The sequence below is a fragment of the Meleagris gallopavo genome, chromosome 20, assembly GCF_000146605.3.
Source record: "Meleagris gallopavo isolate NT-WF06-2002-E0010 breed Aviagen turkey brand Nicholas breeding stock chromosome 20, Turkey_5.1, whole genome shotgun sequence".
Lineage (NCBI taxonomy): Eukaryota > Metazoa > Chordata > Aves > Galliformes > Phasianidae > Meleagris > Meleagris gallopavo.
The window spans coordinates 2,810,235-2,828,915 of NC_015030.2; the positions used below are offsets into that span (position 1 = coordinate 2,810,235).

Consider the following 18,681-nt stretch of genomic DNA (forward strand, 5'->3'; position numbering starts at 1 on the left):
ACCATGCACAGCTCTCTGTGCAAGCACTGTCATGAAGGAGGCATTTGTTAAACCCAACTCAGGACGAATGGAGACTCAATAGGGACAGTACAGATTCTATACTGTCCTTCACCATTTTTCATGATTTAGACAAAACATTTTACCTATTAAACGAACCCATCCTCAGCCCTCCATCCCACTGCAGGCCACGGGGCTCAGAGACAGGGCTCCTGAAATATCCCGTCAGGAAATCCCTGCAAAGCATAAAGAATTGGCATGAGGCTTATATTTTTCATGGCCTCGGTTTTCTGCTGTTTCTGCTCTAACAAATGACATTTGTCAAGCTTTCCTTACATTGTCTGCTCAGCACTGCCCTACTGAGGACTCCATGCCAGGGAGACCACCCCTACCCACCGAGCTCCTCTTCCCCACAAGGACACCTTCTTGTGCCCACATTTCCATAAGCAAAACAAGACTGATTTGAATAATGCTAACAAGTTACCGGGATAATGCAGCAGCAGAATTAACATGCATTCATCTGCTCTAGCTGAAATACACTTCACACAAATGTACATACTGCGTGTTGCTTCCAACGTCTCTGCCTGTTCTTTCTTCTCTTTCTCCTGTGTTTATATTACTTTTCACCATCTCTGATGCAGAGGAAACGAACTAAAGGTTTGGAGAGAAGTGTATAATTTGGTTCAAGACAGGCTAACATTTTCTAACATCATCAGCATTGTACTCAGGTATGAAATGTGCAATTTTATCAGCATATTCAAGGTAAAAGGTAAAAGTCTTGCTATTAAAGATAAAATGTTATGAACTTTTAATGCTAACTATTATTATTGAACAGCTAAATGTCCAGAGGTAGAGAGAAGAAATACATTTCCCATACTGAATTTTAAGCTGTGAGGTAGATAAACAAATGACTTATTTTTTCCACATAAAATGTACATTAGGATACTATCATTAAGCTTAAAACATCGAACATTGAGATGCAAGGAACCAGCCATGCCACCTCATCATCACACACTACTTTCCAGCTGTGTTTGACACCTTCTTTGACCCCAGAAGTTAACAAAAGGGCAACAGAGCTGTGCAGGGTCTGGAGCACAAGTCTTACGGGGAGAAGCTGAGGGATGGGATGGCTCAGCTTGGAGAGAAGGAGGCTCAGGGGAGAGCTCATCGCCCTCTACAACTCCTTTACAGGAGGAGGTGATGAGGTGGGGGTCAGCCTCTGCTCCCAGGTAACAGCAATAAGATGAGAGGTGATGGCCTCAAGCTGCACCAGGGGAGGATCAGGTTGGATACGAAGAACAATTTCTTCTCAAAAAGAGTGGTAATGCACTGGCACAGCCTGCCTGGGGAGGTGTGGAGTCACCATCCCTGGAGGTGTACAAGAAAAGGGTAAATGTTGCATTGAGTGACACGGTTTAGCTGCATGGTGGTGAGGGATTGATGGTTGGACCTTAGTGGTCTTTTCAACCTTAATGATTGTATGATTCTATGATTCCAGAGCCTGTTTTCCACTTGCAGGCAGCCAGCTTGTACCAACCCATCTCTTCTTCACTAGAATTAGTCTAAATTGCTGTGCTGTGCAAGGTGAGCACATTCTGTTGTGTCAAAGACATCAAAATAACACATTTCAAGCCACACCTTCCCACTTGCATCAGACTGAGTGCAACACCACTATGGTCAAGAGAACTGAGCCAAGAAGCATCACCAACCAACCCCCACGGCAAACCCCTCTGACCAATCCCTTTCCCACACAGAGCAGTTTAATTAAACTCATTAAATCACAGTGAGAGCTGGCCCCGCTCCCGCCAGGTCGAGCAGAGCAGCACAGGCCCAGAACCAGAAACATGGAGATGTGGTACTGAGGGACACAGTTAGTGGGCAGTATTGGTGGTATATATGTACATACATACAGGTGAACGGTTAGACTAGATGACCTTAGAGGTCTTTTCCAACCTTAATCACTCTATGATTTTAAAGAGCTTCCATTTTTGTGGCCGCCATCAGTCAGCCTGGCTGATTGCTCAGCAGGCCCAACACGGCGCCTACAGCACAACGCTCATATCTCACGTTTGGTTTTCAAGCAGGAGTTCAGCAAGCCGAGGGAAATGCTCTGAGCAGCAAAAGGGAGGAAAAAATATATGAGAAAAAAAACGTGGAAACGTCTGTTTCAGAAAATAGTACTTGGCTTTTGAGAATAAAAAGCTTACCAGTCAGAAATTTTCCAGAAAGTTCCCATAAAAAATGAAAGCCATAAAAAAGGCTTTCATTTTTTCAATTCCAAAACATACATCTTTTCAACTGAAAAGCTCTCAAATGTAAGCAGTTTTGTTCAGCCATGATGTTCTGGCTTTGAGTTACTGATAGAGCATGGACGGTTTTAGAAAATAGCAAATACATTCCAGAGAAATTTGTATTTCATTAATTTTTTTATTATTATTATTATTGTTTTAAATGAAAGAAAAGTTTTGGAAGAAAAGTTTCAAGCCCAGTTGTGGTTAGGAGCTCTGAACGTGCCCAGGACTGACTTAACCTCACCTCTGGATGACATCTGTCCTCTGCCTTCAACAGGGCTCAGCTCTCCCCTGGAGATGACACAAAGGTTCCACATGCTTGCTAATACCACGCTCACAGCCTGTGGTTCTACAAGCACCTGTAACAGAAAAATAAGCTTCAAAAAGAAGAAAACGAGCAGTCCTAAGCTTGATGACCAAATGTGTTATTTGTGAAAGGAAATTTCCAGAAGTTGGCTAACTTTAGAACCTACATTTTGATAATTTGGCTAACACTGGAGAACAAGATTAAAAACGCCCCCAAAAGCCAGGTCCTCAAGAAATATTCCATGCTTCTTTCTCTCTGGCATGTAGAAAAACCACAAGAAAAGTCTTTCCTCAGGTTCTATGCAATCTCAGTTCCTAGCTGGAGAAGAGCAGAGGCAAGTGGAAATGAAAATCTGGAGGGACGTTCATAAGGCTGAAGTTTTTGTCTGGATTTGGATGGAAGATGGAGAGAAAGGCAAATTCATGAGATAAAGGAGATGGGAGGGAAAGAGGCAGCTTGCATTTCAGCAGGAAGCTTCAACAACCTTGAATTCTGTAAGGGCTGAAAAGGCTGGAATTAGATCACACACCATCCCACCAGCAGCAAAGACAGTCTGAACTGGAAAAAGCTCAAACTACCTACACTGAGAGATAAATGAAGAATGAGGTCCAGCTCAGCAATCAAACCCACACCCAGCACCAAACAAGCTCTTGTCCACCTACCTTCAAACTGAACAATACTTGCTCTGAATGGGATAAAAATCCCCTGGAACCACTGAAGGCATGTACATGGCACATAAAAGGAGCCTGACTCATCTAACCTGCCTTCCTGGACAGCAGGAAGCTGGGTGCCCAACACCCACATGGTGTTTCTCCTCTCCCTTATGCTGATGGGTACCACGCTGCTCCCCACTCTCACAGGGTCTCCAATCTCAGCTTTTTCATATCCCCATCCAAAACAGCCCCATCAATACCAAGAGGATTGCAAGCCATTGTGCATGGCTCACCAGCAGTACGTTGGAGTTTGGCTAAGCAAGAAGATAAAGTGAACCACAGGTCAAACATACAACAAGTATTTTGATTTAAAGAGTTGTGCTGTGGTCAGAATGCACGTGCAGGTTGGAAGGAAGCAGCCTGGAAGGGGGGTTTCCTTCCTCAGCTCCTGCCATCTGGCAAAAGGCTGTGGAAGTCATCTGATGCCACGCGGAGTGGTTGGAGAGGACCCCAATGCACAGGGAACAGCCAGGGCTTTGTGTGGCTCCACGTGTTTTCCTCCTCAGCCAAAGTGTGAACTCACCAGAGGAACCTCACAGACTTCAGTGTCTTGTTCATGGGCAGCCAGTGAGGAGGAGAACACGGACAGGGTTAGGGAATGGATCACCTCCCTAGGATGCCTGTTTCAGTGACTGACCACCCAGAAGGTAAAGAACTTTTTCCCAGTGCCCAGCCTGAACCTCTCCTGGCACAGCACTGCGCACAGCTCCTCTTCCTGCAGTCCAGCACACAGGAAACATGCACTGAACTGCATCTGAGGTTTCTCTTAAAGCAATCACCAGGAGACTGGACAACAGATGCAATTGTATCCCAGTAAGTGTGAGAGCACCTGGACCAGTTTGAGCCCAGCTGTACACAGCAAAGATTCCTGACAGCAACTACAGGACGGATTTAAATTGATGTGGTTAGCTCAGCACTGCCCTTTCTTGTAAGTGAATGTAACATTTTCCAACAAGTCCAACCCTTATTGCAGTTTCACACAATAAGACATACACAGAGAATATCCTCAGGCCCCAGTACTGCAGGTATGATTCCCTAGTATCATCAGTTTGGAGCAGCAAATCAGTGAGGCTCTTTTTATTCCCATTTTTCTATGCTCCATTTTCAAAGTCCATGGGAATGAACCACACAAGAGCATTCAAAATAGGGCATGCACACATGAAATTTGTTGGCTGTTTCAGCTCCTTAAAATATATTCCCCAGAAACTGCCAATGAACTAAGAACTATTGGGAGCAACCTGCTGTGCACAAAGCAACCTGGAGTTGGATGAAGACATCCCTTGGGATCTTGTCCTGACTCCATGTCCCACAGTTTCAACAGAACAGGTGCTGTCTTCACCATGCTAACTCAACAAAAGCGACAGCTCTTAACTGGAAGATCTGCATGGTGTGGGAGGACACCAGAGCCTGGATCCCAAGAGTAAAGATGGCTGCAATGGATCTAAATGCTCACGGAGCATTCAGGAGTGTTCAATCTGAACAAAGTGTACTTTTCAGGACAGATGTCTCTTGCTAGCTGAACATACACTACACACAATGGGTCCCACCTCCTGCTTGGATACATTACACATGTGATGCCATAGCAGACTTTGTTACCAGCATCATTCAAACCTTCCCATTCTCAGATGTCATTGCTTGCTCTACGTTTTCAGCCTTGCCTGGGACAGGAGGTAGCAGCAGATCAATGCCTCTCCTTCACTGCTGACCTCCCCATCCACTGCGAACACAAAACCTCACCTCCTCCCATCTCCAACCTCACACTCTGCAACCCGAGCCCTTTCCGCAGCCCAGCAGCTCAGCCTTTGCTGCTCTCAGTAGGAACCACACTGGCTCCATTAATCATCTTTTCCCTGCCTGACACCCAGGCATCCCACCTCACATGTTGCTGCTGGCATCCCGACTTCTGCACCACGCACATCCAACGCCGTTTGTTCAGCCTCACCATTTATAAGCCATAACATGCTGGGCTGCACTGTATCTCTTTTCCTATTCAGATACAGTTCTAACAACAATCTGGATGAGATCATACAGAGAGGAAATGACACTTTCTGCCTGTTCTGAGGACCAAATGGCAGCATTATGCTGTGAAGTGCCACAGACATTTGATAAAGCCATTATTTGTATAAAGCCATATTTGTAGCCATTCCCTCCCTTCCCAAAGCAAAACAAGAGGAGGGGGTTTTCTCCTGATGTCTGCAATACAATGAGGACAAGGTTGTGGCAAGGCAGGAATCAGTCACTTCTCCCAGGTAACAGCGACAGGACGAGAGGAAATGACCTCAAGATGCACCAGGGAGATTCCATTTGGATTAGGAAAAACTTCTCCTAAAGAGTGGTGATGCATTTGGCACAGGCTGCCCAGGGAGGTGAGGGAGTCACTGTCCCTGAAGGTGTTCAAGAACCGTGGAGATGTGTGACTTAGGGACATGTATTATTGGCCAATATTGGCAGCAGGCATATGGCCTATGAGATGATCTTAGAGGTCTTTTCCAAGCTTAATGATTTTAGGATTCTATGAATGAGGTAGAAGCATCTTCTCATGAAATGAACAGCTGGCAAAGTCCAGGTACAGACCAGCTGATCGGTTCCTATCAGCCATGCATTGCTCACTCCCCTCCTAGCAAGCACGGCAGACACAAACAACTTCTCTACAGCTGGAAACATAAATTCAGCTTCCATAATACCCAGCATTTGGGAACAGTGCTGCTAAGCTCCCCTGCCTCTTTCACAGCCGTGTACAACTGGGGCAGACAGAACACCGAGCCCAAAGCCCAGCAGAAAACGCGATCCTCTCTGGAGGGAAATTTCAACTTTTCAGCCAAAAAGTGCAAACGGTGTCCCAGAGTGCTTTGAACTTAATGAGGCATGTTATTTTTAACTTTTATAGATGAATATGTCATTAAAAGCAAACATATTTCTAGGTGGGGGAAAAAAAAAAGCTGAATTCCCTGCAGTTTGGACTCCTTCGAGACCACCTCTACTTTCAACATGAGACAATAAGTTATAAAAAGAAGACAAACACACTGGGCATCTTCTTCCTTTCCACAAATGGCATCACAGCATTGCTTCCAAATAGATAACAATATTGTTTCCTCTCATTTAAAACAGTACTTGGTACTCCTGTGTAACCAAGAGCCGGGTCTCCCCTTGCCAGCACAGCCATCTGAAGGCAGCACGTGGGAACCCAGCCCAGGGCAGATGGCTCCGTACCCAGTCAGGCACAATAACCATCAGTCAAAATCCATAATTGTAAATTGAACTGAATTGAAAGCTCTGTGCAGGCAAGGAATTTAGTTCATTTTGGGGTTTGTTTTATTTGTCCTAAGGGCTACTGGCGCAGATGAGAAGTAGGAGGGGAGCTTGAAATCAATCTTGCTAGAACGGCTTCTTCCCAGCAAAAACATCCACGCACAAAGTAGCTTGCAGCAAACGATCATCTGGTGGCTGGTTTTGAGTTATAGCAGCACAAAGTTGGGCTCTGACTCCATCTCTGGGCATTCAAGCACTCTACACCAGAAGCACTTGCAATCCAAAGATGCAGTTTTCAGTGCCAAGAGAAATCAGGTTTCCTTCATACAGGATCTAAAGGTGGATTTAGGAACCGTTGTGGAACCACATCGAGAGCAGTTTTGCTCAAATCCTCCGTCCATCTGCTAATCTTCCACCTCCCTCCAGGAAGCATGTGTCAATGGGACGATGGAATGGCTTTATCCACACAGATCTCACTGCTCCTCGCTCTCCCCAGGCTCTCACACTGGTAAGTGTGGCTCCTCAAAACTCACAATGTGAGGAATGCTGAATTTTCTCCAGGAAAAACAAACTCATCTCCCAGGTCAGGGAAATGTGACTCAGTTGTAACATTAGCAAAGCCTCTTTTGGACAGAGGTGAAGAAGGCAGACATAATCACCATTCTTCCCTTGGTCTAATCTGCTGTGGCTCTGGTGCAGATCCCAGAATCCATCCCAGCAGCACCATTACAGCATCTCCAAAGAGGCATAGGAAGGATGACGGCTCCGCTCTGCTCCACTTACAGGCAAACGCCCATTCCTAAACTCTACAGCTCCCAAAGCTGCCAGATATTGCTTCCCCTCAATAGCACTGGGGACATAGGGGTATCCTTCACAACTTGATTTACAGAGGGATTACAGACATCACTGGGAAGCTTTCAAGCCAAGCACACATTGCATTCACAGATGTTCTGCAGGGAACAGCATGATCTGCTCTGTTTGCACCCCTTTCCTAAGAGCAATCTGCAGCCACATCAGTGCCATTGCCCTGGCAACAGGAGGACGCAACAGGAGCCAGAGCACAGCTGGGAAAAGAGCAAAAGACCTGGGCAAAAGAGTAGCAGGTGTGTGGCAGCATCCCCCACCTGCATACTGGGCAACGAGGACCATCCTGCAGCAAGGAGCCCTCCTCAGAACACTTGGCCATCCAGCAACCAATAACCAGAACAAGATCTCCAGTTCCTGGTCAGACCAGAATCCACCATGGGAAAAATGGGAGGGAGCAGCAATCCCAAAACTGATGTGACAGAGAGCAGTTGTGCTTGTATGTTCCCAGGGGGCATGAAAGCTTCGGGATGCCTTTGCCATTCTTTTGAAAAAGACACACAATGAAAGCTTACTCCATGGTAGCACAATGTCTTGGTTTCAGCTGAGACATATACAATTTCTGACATGGGTGAGCTCCAAACCAGCTCTTTAACACTGCTGGCTTTAAATCTCTACCTCTCTGAAGTAAGTCCTGATGGATTTATTCGAAGCACCAGGCTGGGTTCCCAAACGGTGCCAACCAGATCGGAGGCCAGTGGAGCCCTGCCAATCTACACTAACTTTGTATTTACAAGTATTTACATCTACTTTCAATGGGTAGAATTTAGAGATTTGGAGAGGTCAAAGTGTTTAATGCACACTAAATCTCTCCAGATTATAAAAAGCAGCACTAAATCAGCAGGGTGAATAAAGGGGTAACAGGCTGACATTTCACAGGCCTCGGCTTTTGGATATGGGCCACAGCCAGGACAAAACCCACAGGCACGGCCCTACGGCCTAACCTCAGGAAACCACGCAGTGAGGTGATACCTACTTCGCTATTTAAGTCCTGAGGTGAGTAAGGAGGCTGTCAGCTCAGGAAGCTTCGTACTTCTTGGTTAGGTGGGCAGCCATGAATCATAGAATGGCCTGGGTTGAAAAGGAGCACAATGCTCATCCAGTTCCAACCCCCTGCTATGTGCACGATCACCAACCAGCAGCCCAGGCTGCCCAGAGCCACATCCAGCCTGGCCTTGGATGCCTGCAGGGATGGGGCATCCACAGCCTCCTTGGGCAACCTGTTCCAGTGCCTCACCACCCTCTGGGTGAAAAACCCCTTCCTTCCACGTTGTGCCACTGTGTGCAGGTTAACTCACAAATCCTGTCTCTGAGCATCCCCATGCACACCAAGCTTCACTCCAGGCAGAAGAGAGATCAGCTTTTTCTGAAACTGACAAAAAAAAAAAAATCATTGGAAGGGTGGCACTGCTTTTAAAAAGGGGTCAACAGCAGGTCATCAATACAAGAAATTAGGTCATGGCATCTTAATTGGAAAATCATGAATTTGGGGCCGTCCTCATGACCATAACACAGCAAAGACCTTTGTTCCAAGCACTAGGCAAAGCCAGCCCTGTTGGACAAAATAATTTTTCAGGCAAATTCTCATTGAATAAATCTTTTACGCTGAAGGGAACATTTTTCGGTACTCTGTTTTTTAACACCATTAACTTTAACTGTCAAGCCTGACAAGTATGGAAAAGTGTTTTCTTACAAAAGTTAATAGAAAAAAACTAAAAGGAGTTTTTTCTCACTACAAATGAACTCCCCGTTTTGCCATTTAGCTCTAATTGCTATTTTTTTCTGTCCCAAATCTTTTTTCCTCTCCAAGATCTGGACTTTAAGGAGTCTGAGTAGACAGGCTTTAATGCTTGTTTATAGAACTTCTGTACCATGGGTATATTGTAATGAACTCATTATATTTAAGAGAAGGACCTGTGAAAAACCATGACCTGTTAATCCCATTCACTCACACACTTCTGGTTTTCTCCCTACTGTTTCTAAGTGTCTACATGAGTCCTTCAACACATTCAGGAGCCTAAAAATACACTGGGACTTGCAGATCCAAATCAAGACCTAAATTAACAGCCACACAGAGGTGGGACACAGCACACATCTGAGCAGGGCTGCATCCCTCCTGGCTTTACCTTCTGAGCAGTGCACCTGGGTTCAGGTGTTCCCTTAGTTGGTAGAGAGCATCCCCATCTCCAGATAGCACTGTGAGCGGACAGGGGACAAATCCGTTTATATAATAAATGAAAAATCTCCACGTATAATAAATATATTAACTCCCCATATAATAAATAAATAATCCAGCTTAGCTGTGCAGGCAGATGTGCTGCGGGAGCCTCTGCTGCCCCAGCACGCCGCTGCAACCAGCTGGGCTGCAAAAGCATAAAGCCTCAAGTGATTTAAAACATGTAACTCGATTTGGAAGCGTCCACACTGGTGGGATTTGTGTCAGTTTACCTCTGTAAGTCCCCAAACTCAGTTAAGCGGCTTCCCAAACCATTGGGGATCACTTCTGCAGGGCTCCCAGGAGAGGCAGCCACCAGCATGCAGCTGTGTTTGCACTTCTCATTTCCAAGCAGGTGAAGGAATCAATACGAAGCTAAGTGAATTAATCTGGATCTAGAACGCTTTAATAAATAACAAGGCCTGCAGAAAAACTCAGCCCCTGCTTCATTGTCTCTTTCAGAAGCCTTCACCCAAGCTGGTAAGAAAGATTGAAGCTCCTAAGGCACTTCTGGATCAGCCTGGTTTTGTGGGACAGCCTCTGGCGTTGGTTTGAGCTCCTGGTATCAGGGCTCGTTGGATGAATCCATTACAAAAACCAGGAGAGATTGCTGTGATTTCCACTTCTGATCTCCAGGATAACCCAAACCTTAAGACTTCCCAGAAACAGTTCCTCCTAAAAGGAGAGTGGATATTTTTAGGAAAAGAAAAACGTAAAAATTTCCAGCAAAACGGGAAGCTTCACATTTCTTGGTGCTGCTCCCACTGCTGAAAACATGTTTTATTTCTAGTCTGAATGTCCCTACCTTCAGCATCCCTCTGCTGGATCCTATTACGTTTGTCTGCTGAGCTGAAGTCCGCCTTCAGTTGTTTCCATGCCTCCCTCCAGCAGCGTTCAACTCTCACCGCCACCTTCCCTCATCAGACAGCCCAAACCTTCCGCCCCCAGAGGAAGATGTGCTTTCCCGTAACTTAATAACCCCTAAAACCCTTCTCTCACTTCTCTCCAATTTATCAACATCTCCCACAAACTACCAAAGTCCCAATTGGAAACTGCAGGAGGAGCACCTTCCTCCTTGTCTCCAATATTCCTCCCTTTCGTGTGGCCAAAGAAAACATTTCTCTCTCTTTTTTGCCACTCTCCCATGCAGGGCTGCTCCTTGGCTCAGGGTTCTCACAAATCTCGAGTCATTGATCCCCCAGATATGGCCCAGCTCTACATGGGCTCTATGAGAACACGCTGCTTGTTTTCATCCAGGTTACTAATGGAATGTAAATCACTCTGCACTGGTGATCTGTCCTTTAATTTATTTATCTCCTCTCCATATTTTGACCTCACCTCAAAGATGGATCAGCGATAACTCCTGGGCTCAATTAGAAACATGTCTGCCCACTGATGAATTCCCATTTAAAATCGGAGATGACAGCAGTTTTTCACCCATTCCAGAAGTGCCTAATTGGTTTTCTATCATTTGTGTTTTACATAAAAAGTTACTCGGAGCCAAGACAACACTTTCACAGGAGCTCAGAGTAATCTGGGCTGCAAGGAGGTCACCCAGCCTGCCCTTCTGCTCAGAGCAGGCTCAGCCCCAGGCTGGTCCACCATACCCATGGCTCATGGAAGCCGATGACCTCACTGTTATTACATTTATCAACACAACTTGTAATCTTCCTGGAAAAAAAAAAAAAGAATCTAATTAGACAAGCACCATATTCTATAAGCCCATGTTGACTGACACTACTTACATTAATCCCTTTAATTCTTTACTAATTACATGTACTATCAGCAATTCCATTATTTTGTCTAGGATTAATGTCAGGCAGAAAAATCTGCAGTTATTTGAGCCACTTTGTTTATCCCTTAAAAAATAATAGCACTAAAGTAAACTTCTTCCACACAGGCGTAACCTGCTGGTATTCATTATCTCTAATTAAGAGCTACTATATAATATTCTTTCGGTATAAAGGGTCCTTTCTTCTTATAAGACCTACTCACACAATCTTGCCTCTTCCCCTAAGAAACAGGAATATTTGTTGAACCCTTCAGAATGCTGTACAATGTTACCAGCGCGATCGTTTTCATGTAGCACTGATCTATTGTAAACTTAATTATATCATTCGAGAAAGAGAACTGCATTTCTATGGGGATTTCATTTTGAAAGCCATATGTTGGAGCCTTGTACTGCAAATACTAAAAATGTGCTCGGAATTCCTAAAATTACACTTGAAAATATCCAGACACAGAAACAATCGCATCTAACATAGAAGAAATTCTATATTGGGCTCATTTTTACAGATCAAGGGGAACTGATGACAGGATGTAAAAATATAGTAGCAGCTTAGGTACAAGGGACTGATTTGATTACATTTGTTATGTGCAAATAGAATAAAACCCAAACGAGTAATGTATCTACTTGATGATTTAAAGCGCCAGCTTAACAAAGCTGAAAATAATTACAAAGCAAAACAATTGGGGGAAAGAATTTGAGCAGGAATTTGTGAATGATAATTGGGAACTGCTCAAGACCATTTGCTGGCTCACAGAAGAACCAAAATCCTGCAGGCTGCAGCTGAAGGCAGCCACGTGTGCAGGGCAAGAGAAAGCCAAGGCAGATAGATGGGAAGCTCTTCCCTGTGGAAGACATGAAACGTGAATGACAGTGAGTATAAAACAGCAGCAAGGAATGATACCAGAGTGGTAAGGGGTGTCGTATAAGGATTGAAGGAGAATAAATACATCGGGGACAAGATGATTGATGGGTTGGTGGCTGGACTAAATGATCTTGGTGGCCTTTCCAACCTTAACGATTTTATGACTCTATGGAAATAGAAAAGGAAGGTTCTTCATCTCCGTGCGAGTCAAAGATTGAGATCCATAAGCAGAAAACACGTTGCAATGGACAACGCCAGCAGGACCTGTGCTGGAACCATCCCTGGGTTTGCACTCAAACCAGAACACCTGGAGGTCAAACCCCAAGCCCATGTCTGCATTCAGTGCATCCCCAGCCCCATGCCCACAGGGTCTGGAGGAAAGGTTTTGGGGTGGCTGCTCCACGGCCCCATCTCACAGCAGTGCAGACAGTGCCTCAACCAAACCTAAAGGCTCATCCAACAGGGTTAGCATCCAAAAAAAAAAAAAAAGAGTATCTCTGCATGCAGCAGTAGGCAGATGGGACACAGGCTGACTGCAGAGTCAGGCTGAGCCAGAGAGGTCACACCAAGACTTCCTTGTACATTCTCCCTCCAACCCACAAAACAGAATGCTTCACTCTAATGGGGTGAAACAGAGAGACAAACAGCCCTCTGCAGAGGCACAGATGCAGCACTTGAGTCTTGTGGAGGAGCAGCTCCTCTGGTCAGGACTGTTCTGCAGAGCAGGGAAGGTCCTTAAGGGTTAATGCCCTCCTCATCTCCTCCTCCTCTTCTTCTTCCTCCTCCCCGCTCCAGCAAAGGATCCTTGACAAAGAATCTGCATTCAATATGCACCAAGAGAGGCTCTGGTCTGGGCTTTTTAATAAAGAGCAATTCCTTTGCATTCTCAGGTGTCCCTTAAAATCAAGCCCTGATATTTCTACTGCGTTATTACCACGGTCTGTAGATGTCTTCAGACTCAGAAAAGCCATTTGCTCTGCAGGTATGCTTTGCCCCTGCAGTGCTGAACAGTTCCTCTCTGTTAAGAAAAACCCCTCTAGAGGAACTAGTACTTGGAGCCAATTAATGGACCTCTCCCACCTCCTCTCTTGCCAGTTTTTTTTGGCAACAGCATCCAGTCCCCACAGCTGAGATACTGGTCCCTACAGCGTGTCATTAAGCAGCGAAATCAGGGAAACAGCACGTGTGACCTCAGCAAGGAGGAGATGCTGCACTTTTTTCTAACCTTCTTAATGATGCACTTTATGTTTCAGCCCTTGTGACACTGCTAATTAAGTCTGGAGAGCATAGGGGCCGGATGGCACAGATAAATTTACCTCTAAAGATGTGGAAAGCCCCGTGATTACAAACAGGGGAGAAGGGTGTTCCTGGAGCCAGGAGGACATGGAGAGGAGCACCTCCAGCACTGGGGAAGCTGCAGAGAGCCCCACAGTGGGGCCCAGCCCTGAGGTCTGGGCTGAGGAAGAGTCACCCTGTGCTGCCTGACCTTCAGGCTCTGCCCCATCTCCACTACACTGCCCATACACAGCCCTGGGTTGAGAAGAAAGGGTTGCATTCAACTCCCCAAATTACTACATAGAAAGCTCACTCCATTCTGGGAGCAGAACAAAGAAAGGGGAATTTAGGTCCAGATTAAGCTTAAATGCAAAATTTGGAATCGAGAGATCATGTTTGCGTTCGGATTCACAGATTCTTATCTCTTCAGATGTAATACTCTGACCTCCTGCATAGCTCAGGTCAGACAACTGCAATCAGAACAGTCTGTTTCAAGGCCCTTAACTTCTGTTTGAGCTACAGGGTATTCCAAGGAGGACACGCATTCTTGATTTGGAGTGATCAAACCATGGAGAATCCATCGCATACCACAGTAAACTGTTCCAGAGGTTAATTACTCTCCCTGTTAAAAATTTGTACCTTATTTCCAATTTGAATTTTTCTGGCTTCAGTTTCCAACCATTGGATCTTGTCATGCCTTTGAGTGCTCAATTATAGCTAAGGCATCAGATCCCATTTCCATCTGTCAGTGCTTAAGCACAGAAAGCTCAGTAGCTGCTTCTCATGAGGTTTTCAACAGGATCTGAATGACCAACAGTAACGTTTCTGTCTGCTTTCAGGTCTGACTTAGAAACCAAGCCAAAAGGGTGAATTAATTTTTAGTAATTAGCGACTCTTTAAAAAGCTGGGCAAGAAAGAGATCTGGATGGAAAAATTCTAACAAGACAGGTTCCTTCATTGGAAACTTTCTGAGCATCAAAGCACGGCAGTGAATTCCTTGCACCATGCTATGCAGGTTGGGCTGCAACCCAAACAAGCACCCAATTGGGATGGATATGCTCCTCCCTAAACCACCACGGAAACAAACTTCTCCTCTCAGGTTGGGCTGGAAGAGTCTCTCTCCTACCATCTCCTTCCTTCTTCTACGGAAGAAATTCATTTGTTGACAAGCAAAACAAAAGTCTGTATGTTCAACTAAGTAGCAAGAGGTGCCATATGCAATGCTACGGGATAACCCCCCTCCCCAGCAACTGTCCCACTGGTCAGTATCTGCTCAAGTGCAGATCTGGTGACACTTCCACTAACAGGGATTTTTCTCTCTCTAAAGAGCAACAAACAGCTCCTACGAAACAAGACTGATGTCTAACTTGGACAAGACTCATGAATCCAAACTGCCAGAGTGAGTGCAGCAGCCACCGACTGCTTTCAGGTGAACTTCAGAAGGATGTGTAGGGAAGTGGGGACTTGGGATCTTCCACATGCAGGATGTCACTGCATTGATGCAAGCTCTAAGGACAACCAGTGCTTCCCTGCTTGAGGCACCGGTGCCACATTCTGCCATTGAATTAGTTTGCCATATGACAGGCAGACAAGCTATTTGAATATGCCTGGGGCCCAGTGGCTTTGTCTTGCTTTCACTGTTTCCTCTATACATGCAGCCTCCATTATGCTGAGAGAAGAAGGGAATCAAGTTTATCTCCTAGACGAATATTGATTTGCAGGCCTACCAGCAAAGGGTCACTTTGGGTTTTCACTGCTTCAGCTCAAACTGTTACTTCTCTCATTGCTTTCCAATACAGCCCAAAAGACACAACCACAGTGATCGGGATTCACAGATGACACTACATGCAAGGCCTTACAGCCAAGAGCCATGCAAATTTGAGCAAATTCTCAAGGTCTGTCCAGTTCATTGACAAACACTTTTTTTGTCACCAAAAAGCAACATCAAAGTTCTCTTCTGTCCTATACAACACTCAAATCTGAGGGAGTCCAATTCACCCTCATGATGTCTGCTTCTATAGAGCCAGTTCCAAAAGGTCACAGGGAGGAGGTTTGGGCAGGAGCTGACAGCTTTTTCATGGATGATGCTGTTCACTAAGAATCCCGATGCAAACTCAGAGATAGATGTCAATGGCAAAGACCTCCCAGGTCCCACCTTTCCTCTGGCCACCACAGGACTGTTGCCAAACCCACAGCTGCCCAGAGCTGCTTGAAATGCCATCAAGTAGAAAAACCCATTGAAAGGCAGTCCTGTGACCCAAGGATCCTGGCTGGTCTGAGCCCAAAGCAAAGCCCTTTTCCAACCCAAAAGCAGCCCTGGGTAAGAAACCAGGCTCCAGCAGGTCAGCTTCATCCCTCGCGTTCCTCAGGTCATCCTTCCCCAAGAGTTCTGTTACTGAGCCTATTTCTGACCCTATAACCTTGGCCGACTTAATCCTCCTACATCAGAAGGAAACAGAGATTGTTTTTATCGTATCTACCTGTCTCAGATTTATTGTACCCAGATGGATGACTCTGGGCTGTGTTTTCTATTAAGAGGTATCTTTATTTTATCACATCAATAAGAAAGAGGTATGCGGGTCCTGAGGTCTGTTCAACCCAACCATCAGACACAAGATATTTTTCTTTCCTGAAGAGAACTGCTGGAGTTACTAAGGCCCTAAATTAGCAAAGCTCACAAGTGTAAATGAAGCTTGAGAGTACACGCTTAAGTCCCGTGAAGATTATGGTAAATTACAGTCCAATTCCAGCAGGCACTTGCAGTCTTTTATATCTACATTTGTAACTATATGATTACACGTTATCTGAACACACACACCTCAAAGCACGTGCTTGAATATATTGCTGAATCAAAACTCCAACACTCTCCATGCCTGCCCCGCAGCAAAACACAGCAGAGTTATCAGAATTCCCATTAGCAGCGACCACATCTTAATAAAACTCAGTTTTAATGCTGAGCTGATCAAAACACCAGAGGCTGCTAAATGACAGCACCTGCATCTGATCTTGCTTTTACACAGTAAGTGCAGGGACACGAGCTCATAAACAAGTGAGGAAACACGTTTAAGCAACAACCCACAACTTACTCTCAGCAAGCTTACCGATGTCAGCACATGTGATAAAATTAGCCTGTTGGAGTCTGTGATTTTGGTATGATTATCTGCTAATTGCGTGCTGTAAGCTGAGAGGGGTGGGCTTAGCAGCTCGCCGGGGGCTGCTGGCTGGTTGTCTTCCCACAGAACTTGCTCACAAGGCATCTAAAAATAACTTTATAGGCAATTCTCCTTCTGAAGGGAGAGGCAGGGCAGAACAAGAGCAGGCAGGTTAACCTCTTCATGCCTGAACATCCACGTTTGTGCACAGGTATCCGACCCCCACGTCAGCAGAATCTAGCCCTTGGGCTCCTTTTCACCAAACACAGCCATTGGCAAGGCCTTAACACTTGTCTTTTTCTCATTTCCTCCAAACTCAGCTTGCTGAGCATCACATCTGCCCTTCTCCTCCAGCACCTATGCAAACAACGTTACCTGCCCCACAGGCTGGATGCTCTCAGTGCTCTGCAGGGCTACAGAGCTCTGCTGTAAAGTAGCTGCTATGAAGAACAGCCTGAAGTCATGTAGGGCTGCCCAAGCCCATAACACCCCATAACAGCACAGTTTGGGTCCCATACAGACACTGTGAGCAGAGGTAACCCAGCAGTTGCCCTGCACCCCACATCCGCCCGCCCCACAGCCCCAGCAGCAGCCGCTGGCTTCCACCTGACTCTGCCTTTATATATGTTTATCTCATATTTATCCCCATAATAATGGATACAAACACCCTAAAACATCTGGGAAAATATAACAATGTGCATTGTCAGAGGCACATGACAAGTGCATGAAAGTCGTTATTTCGATGGAGGAAATCTATCAGAAGAGAAGGAAAAAAAAAAAACCAAATTGGATGAAACACAAACAAAATTTCATCCATTAAGCAATTCTATTAGGCTACAGACCAAAGGAGGATATTGATTCAAGAAGCACAGTGTGAGTGACTAAATGCTTACGAGCATCAGAGACCCACAGCAATCAATTACTGCTCACAGCCAGTTACTGGAGCTGCTCTTAGGATGTGTTTTCCAACATCAGTGATTTGCTGAAAAACTCTGCTGCTGGTGCTAAATACAACAGAATGCATATAAGGACTACGGCCAGTGAGCACACAGGGAAAATTTAAGCCTCTGAACAAGTTAATTATACTGTTAATGACAGGCAAAGCAGGACAGAGCACACAGACCTTGTGGGAAGTTTGAACTCATACAATTCAATACAGCATTCAGAAGAGACCAAGCTTTTCTATTTCTTGGATAATCAGTCATGTTTTTCATGACAAATTCACCCCCATATTCAACACGATGAACTTACATGTTGGATTAAAAGCAACAAACATCAGCAGCTGTGAAGGCTGAAGTCTCCCTTAGCACTGGCACAGCTGCCCAGGGAGGTGAGGAGTCACCATGCCTGGAGGTGTTCTGGAACCATGGGGCACAGAGGGACACTGTTAGTGGGCATGGTGGGGGTGGGCTGGGCTTGGACTTGGAGATCTGAGAGGTCTTTTCCAACCTCAGTGATCTGTTGACTCTTAGCACGTGGGCAGGTGGGGTGAAACTTCCAGATAAAGACACAGGTAAAAGCCTAACTACAAAGCAAAGCAGTGCTAGAGATGTGCTAGAAATCTCCTGCAGTTTCCAAATGACTTCATATCGCCACGCAGACAAGATGCATCTTTTAAAGGCTTGGCTTTTACAGATTGCTGAAAAGTAGCTGAAGATGCCTGCACGTCTTGTACAGCTCTTCTGCCTTTCATCCCAAATGAAGACATGAGCCAGCCCTGCTACTTATTGAACTGGAACACACATTGCAAGCCTCCTGGTGCTGGCCCATCATTACTCTTTCCCTTGAGAAGAGGCTAAGCCTTTTTTCCCAGACAAAACTCAGTAAGTGCTGAGGGAATGCAGAATCCTGCTGGCAGAAGAGAGGCGTTTTGCATGACCATTTCCCTTCTTCTGCATGAATCCCCCTTCTGCATTTCTCCTATGCGGACAGCATTACACTATTTCTAAACCTAGCTTTCTTTTTAT

The 18,681-nt window shown here is 45.5% G+C and overlaps 1 long non-coding RNA gene across 1 annotated transcript; it reads right to left on the bottom strand.

Annotated features, from left to right (window-relative positions):
* Positions 1-267: 267 nt before the first annotated feature.
* Positions 268-18,049, bottom strand: LOC116217314. The gene is made up of 3 exons (XR_004161713.1): positions 17,966-18,049; positions 2,533-2,647; positions 268-648 (listed from the first exon to the last, which is right to left on the bottom strand). It is a non-coding gene; the product is annotated as an uncharacterized LOC116217314 (long non-coding RNA).
* Between the last annotated feature and the right edge of the window lie 632 nt (positions 18,050-18,681).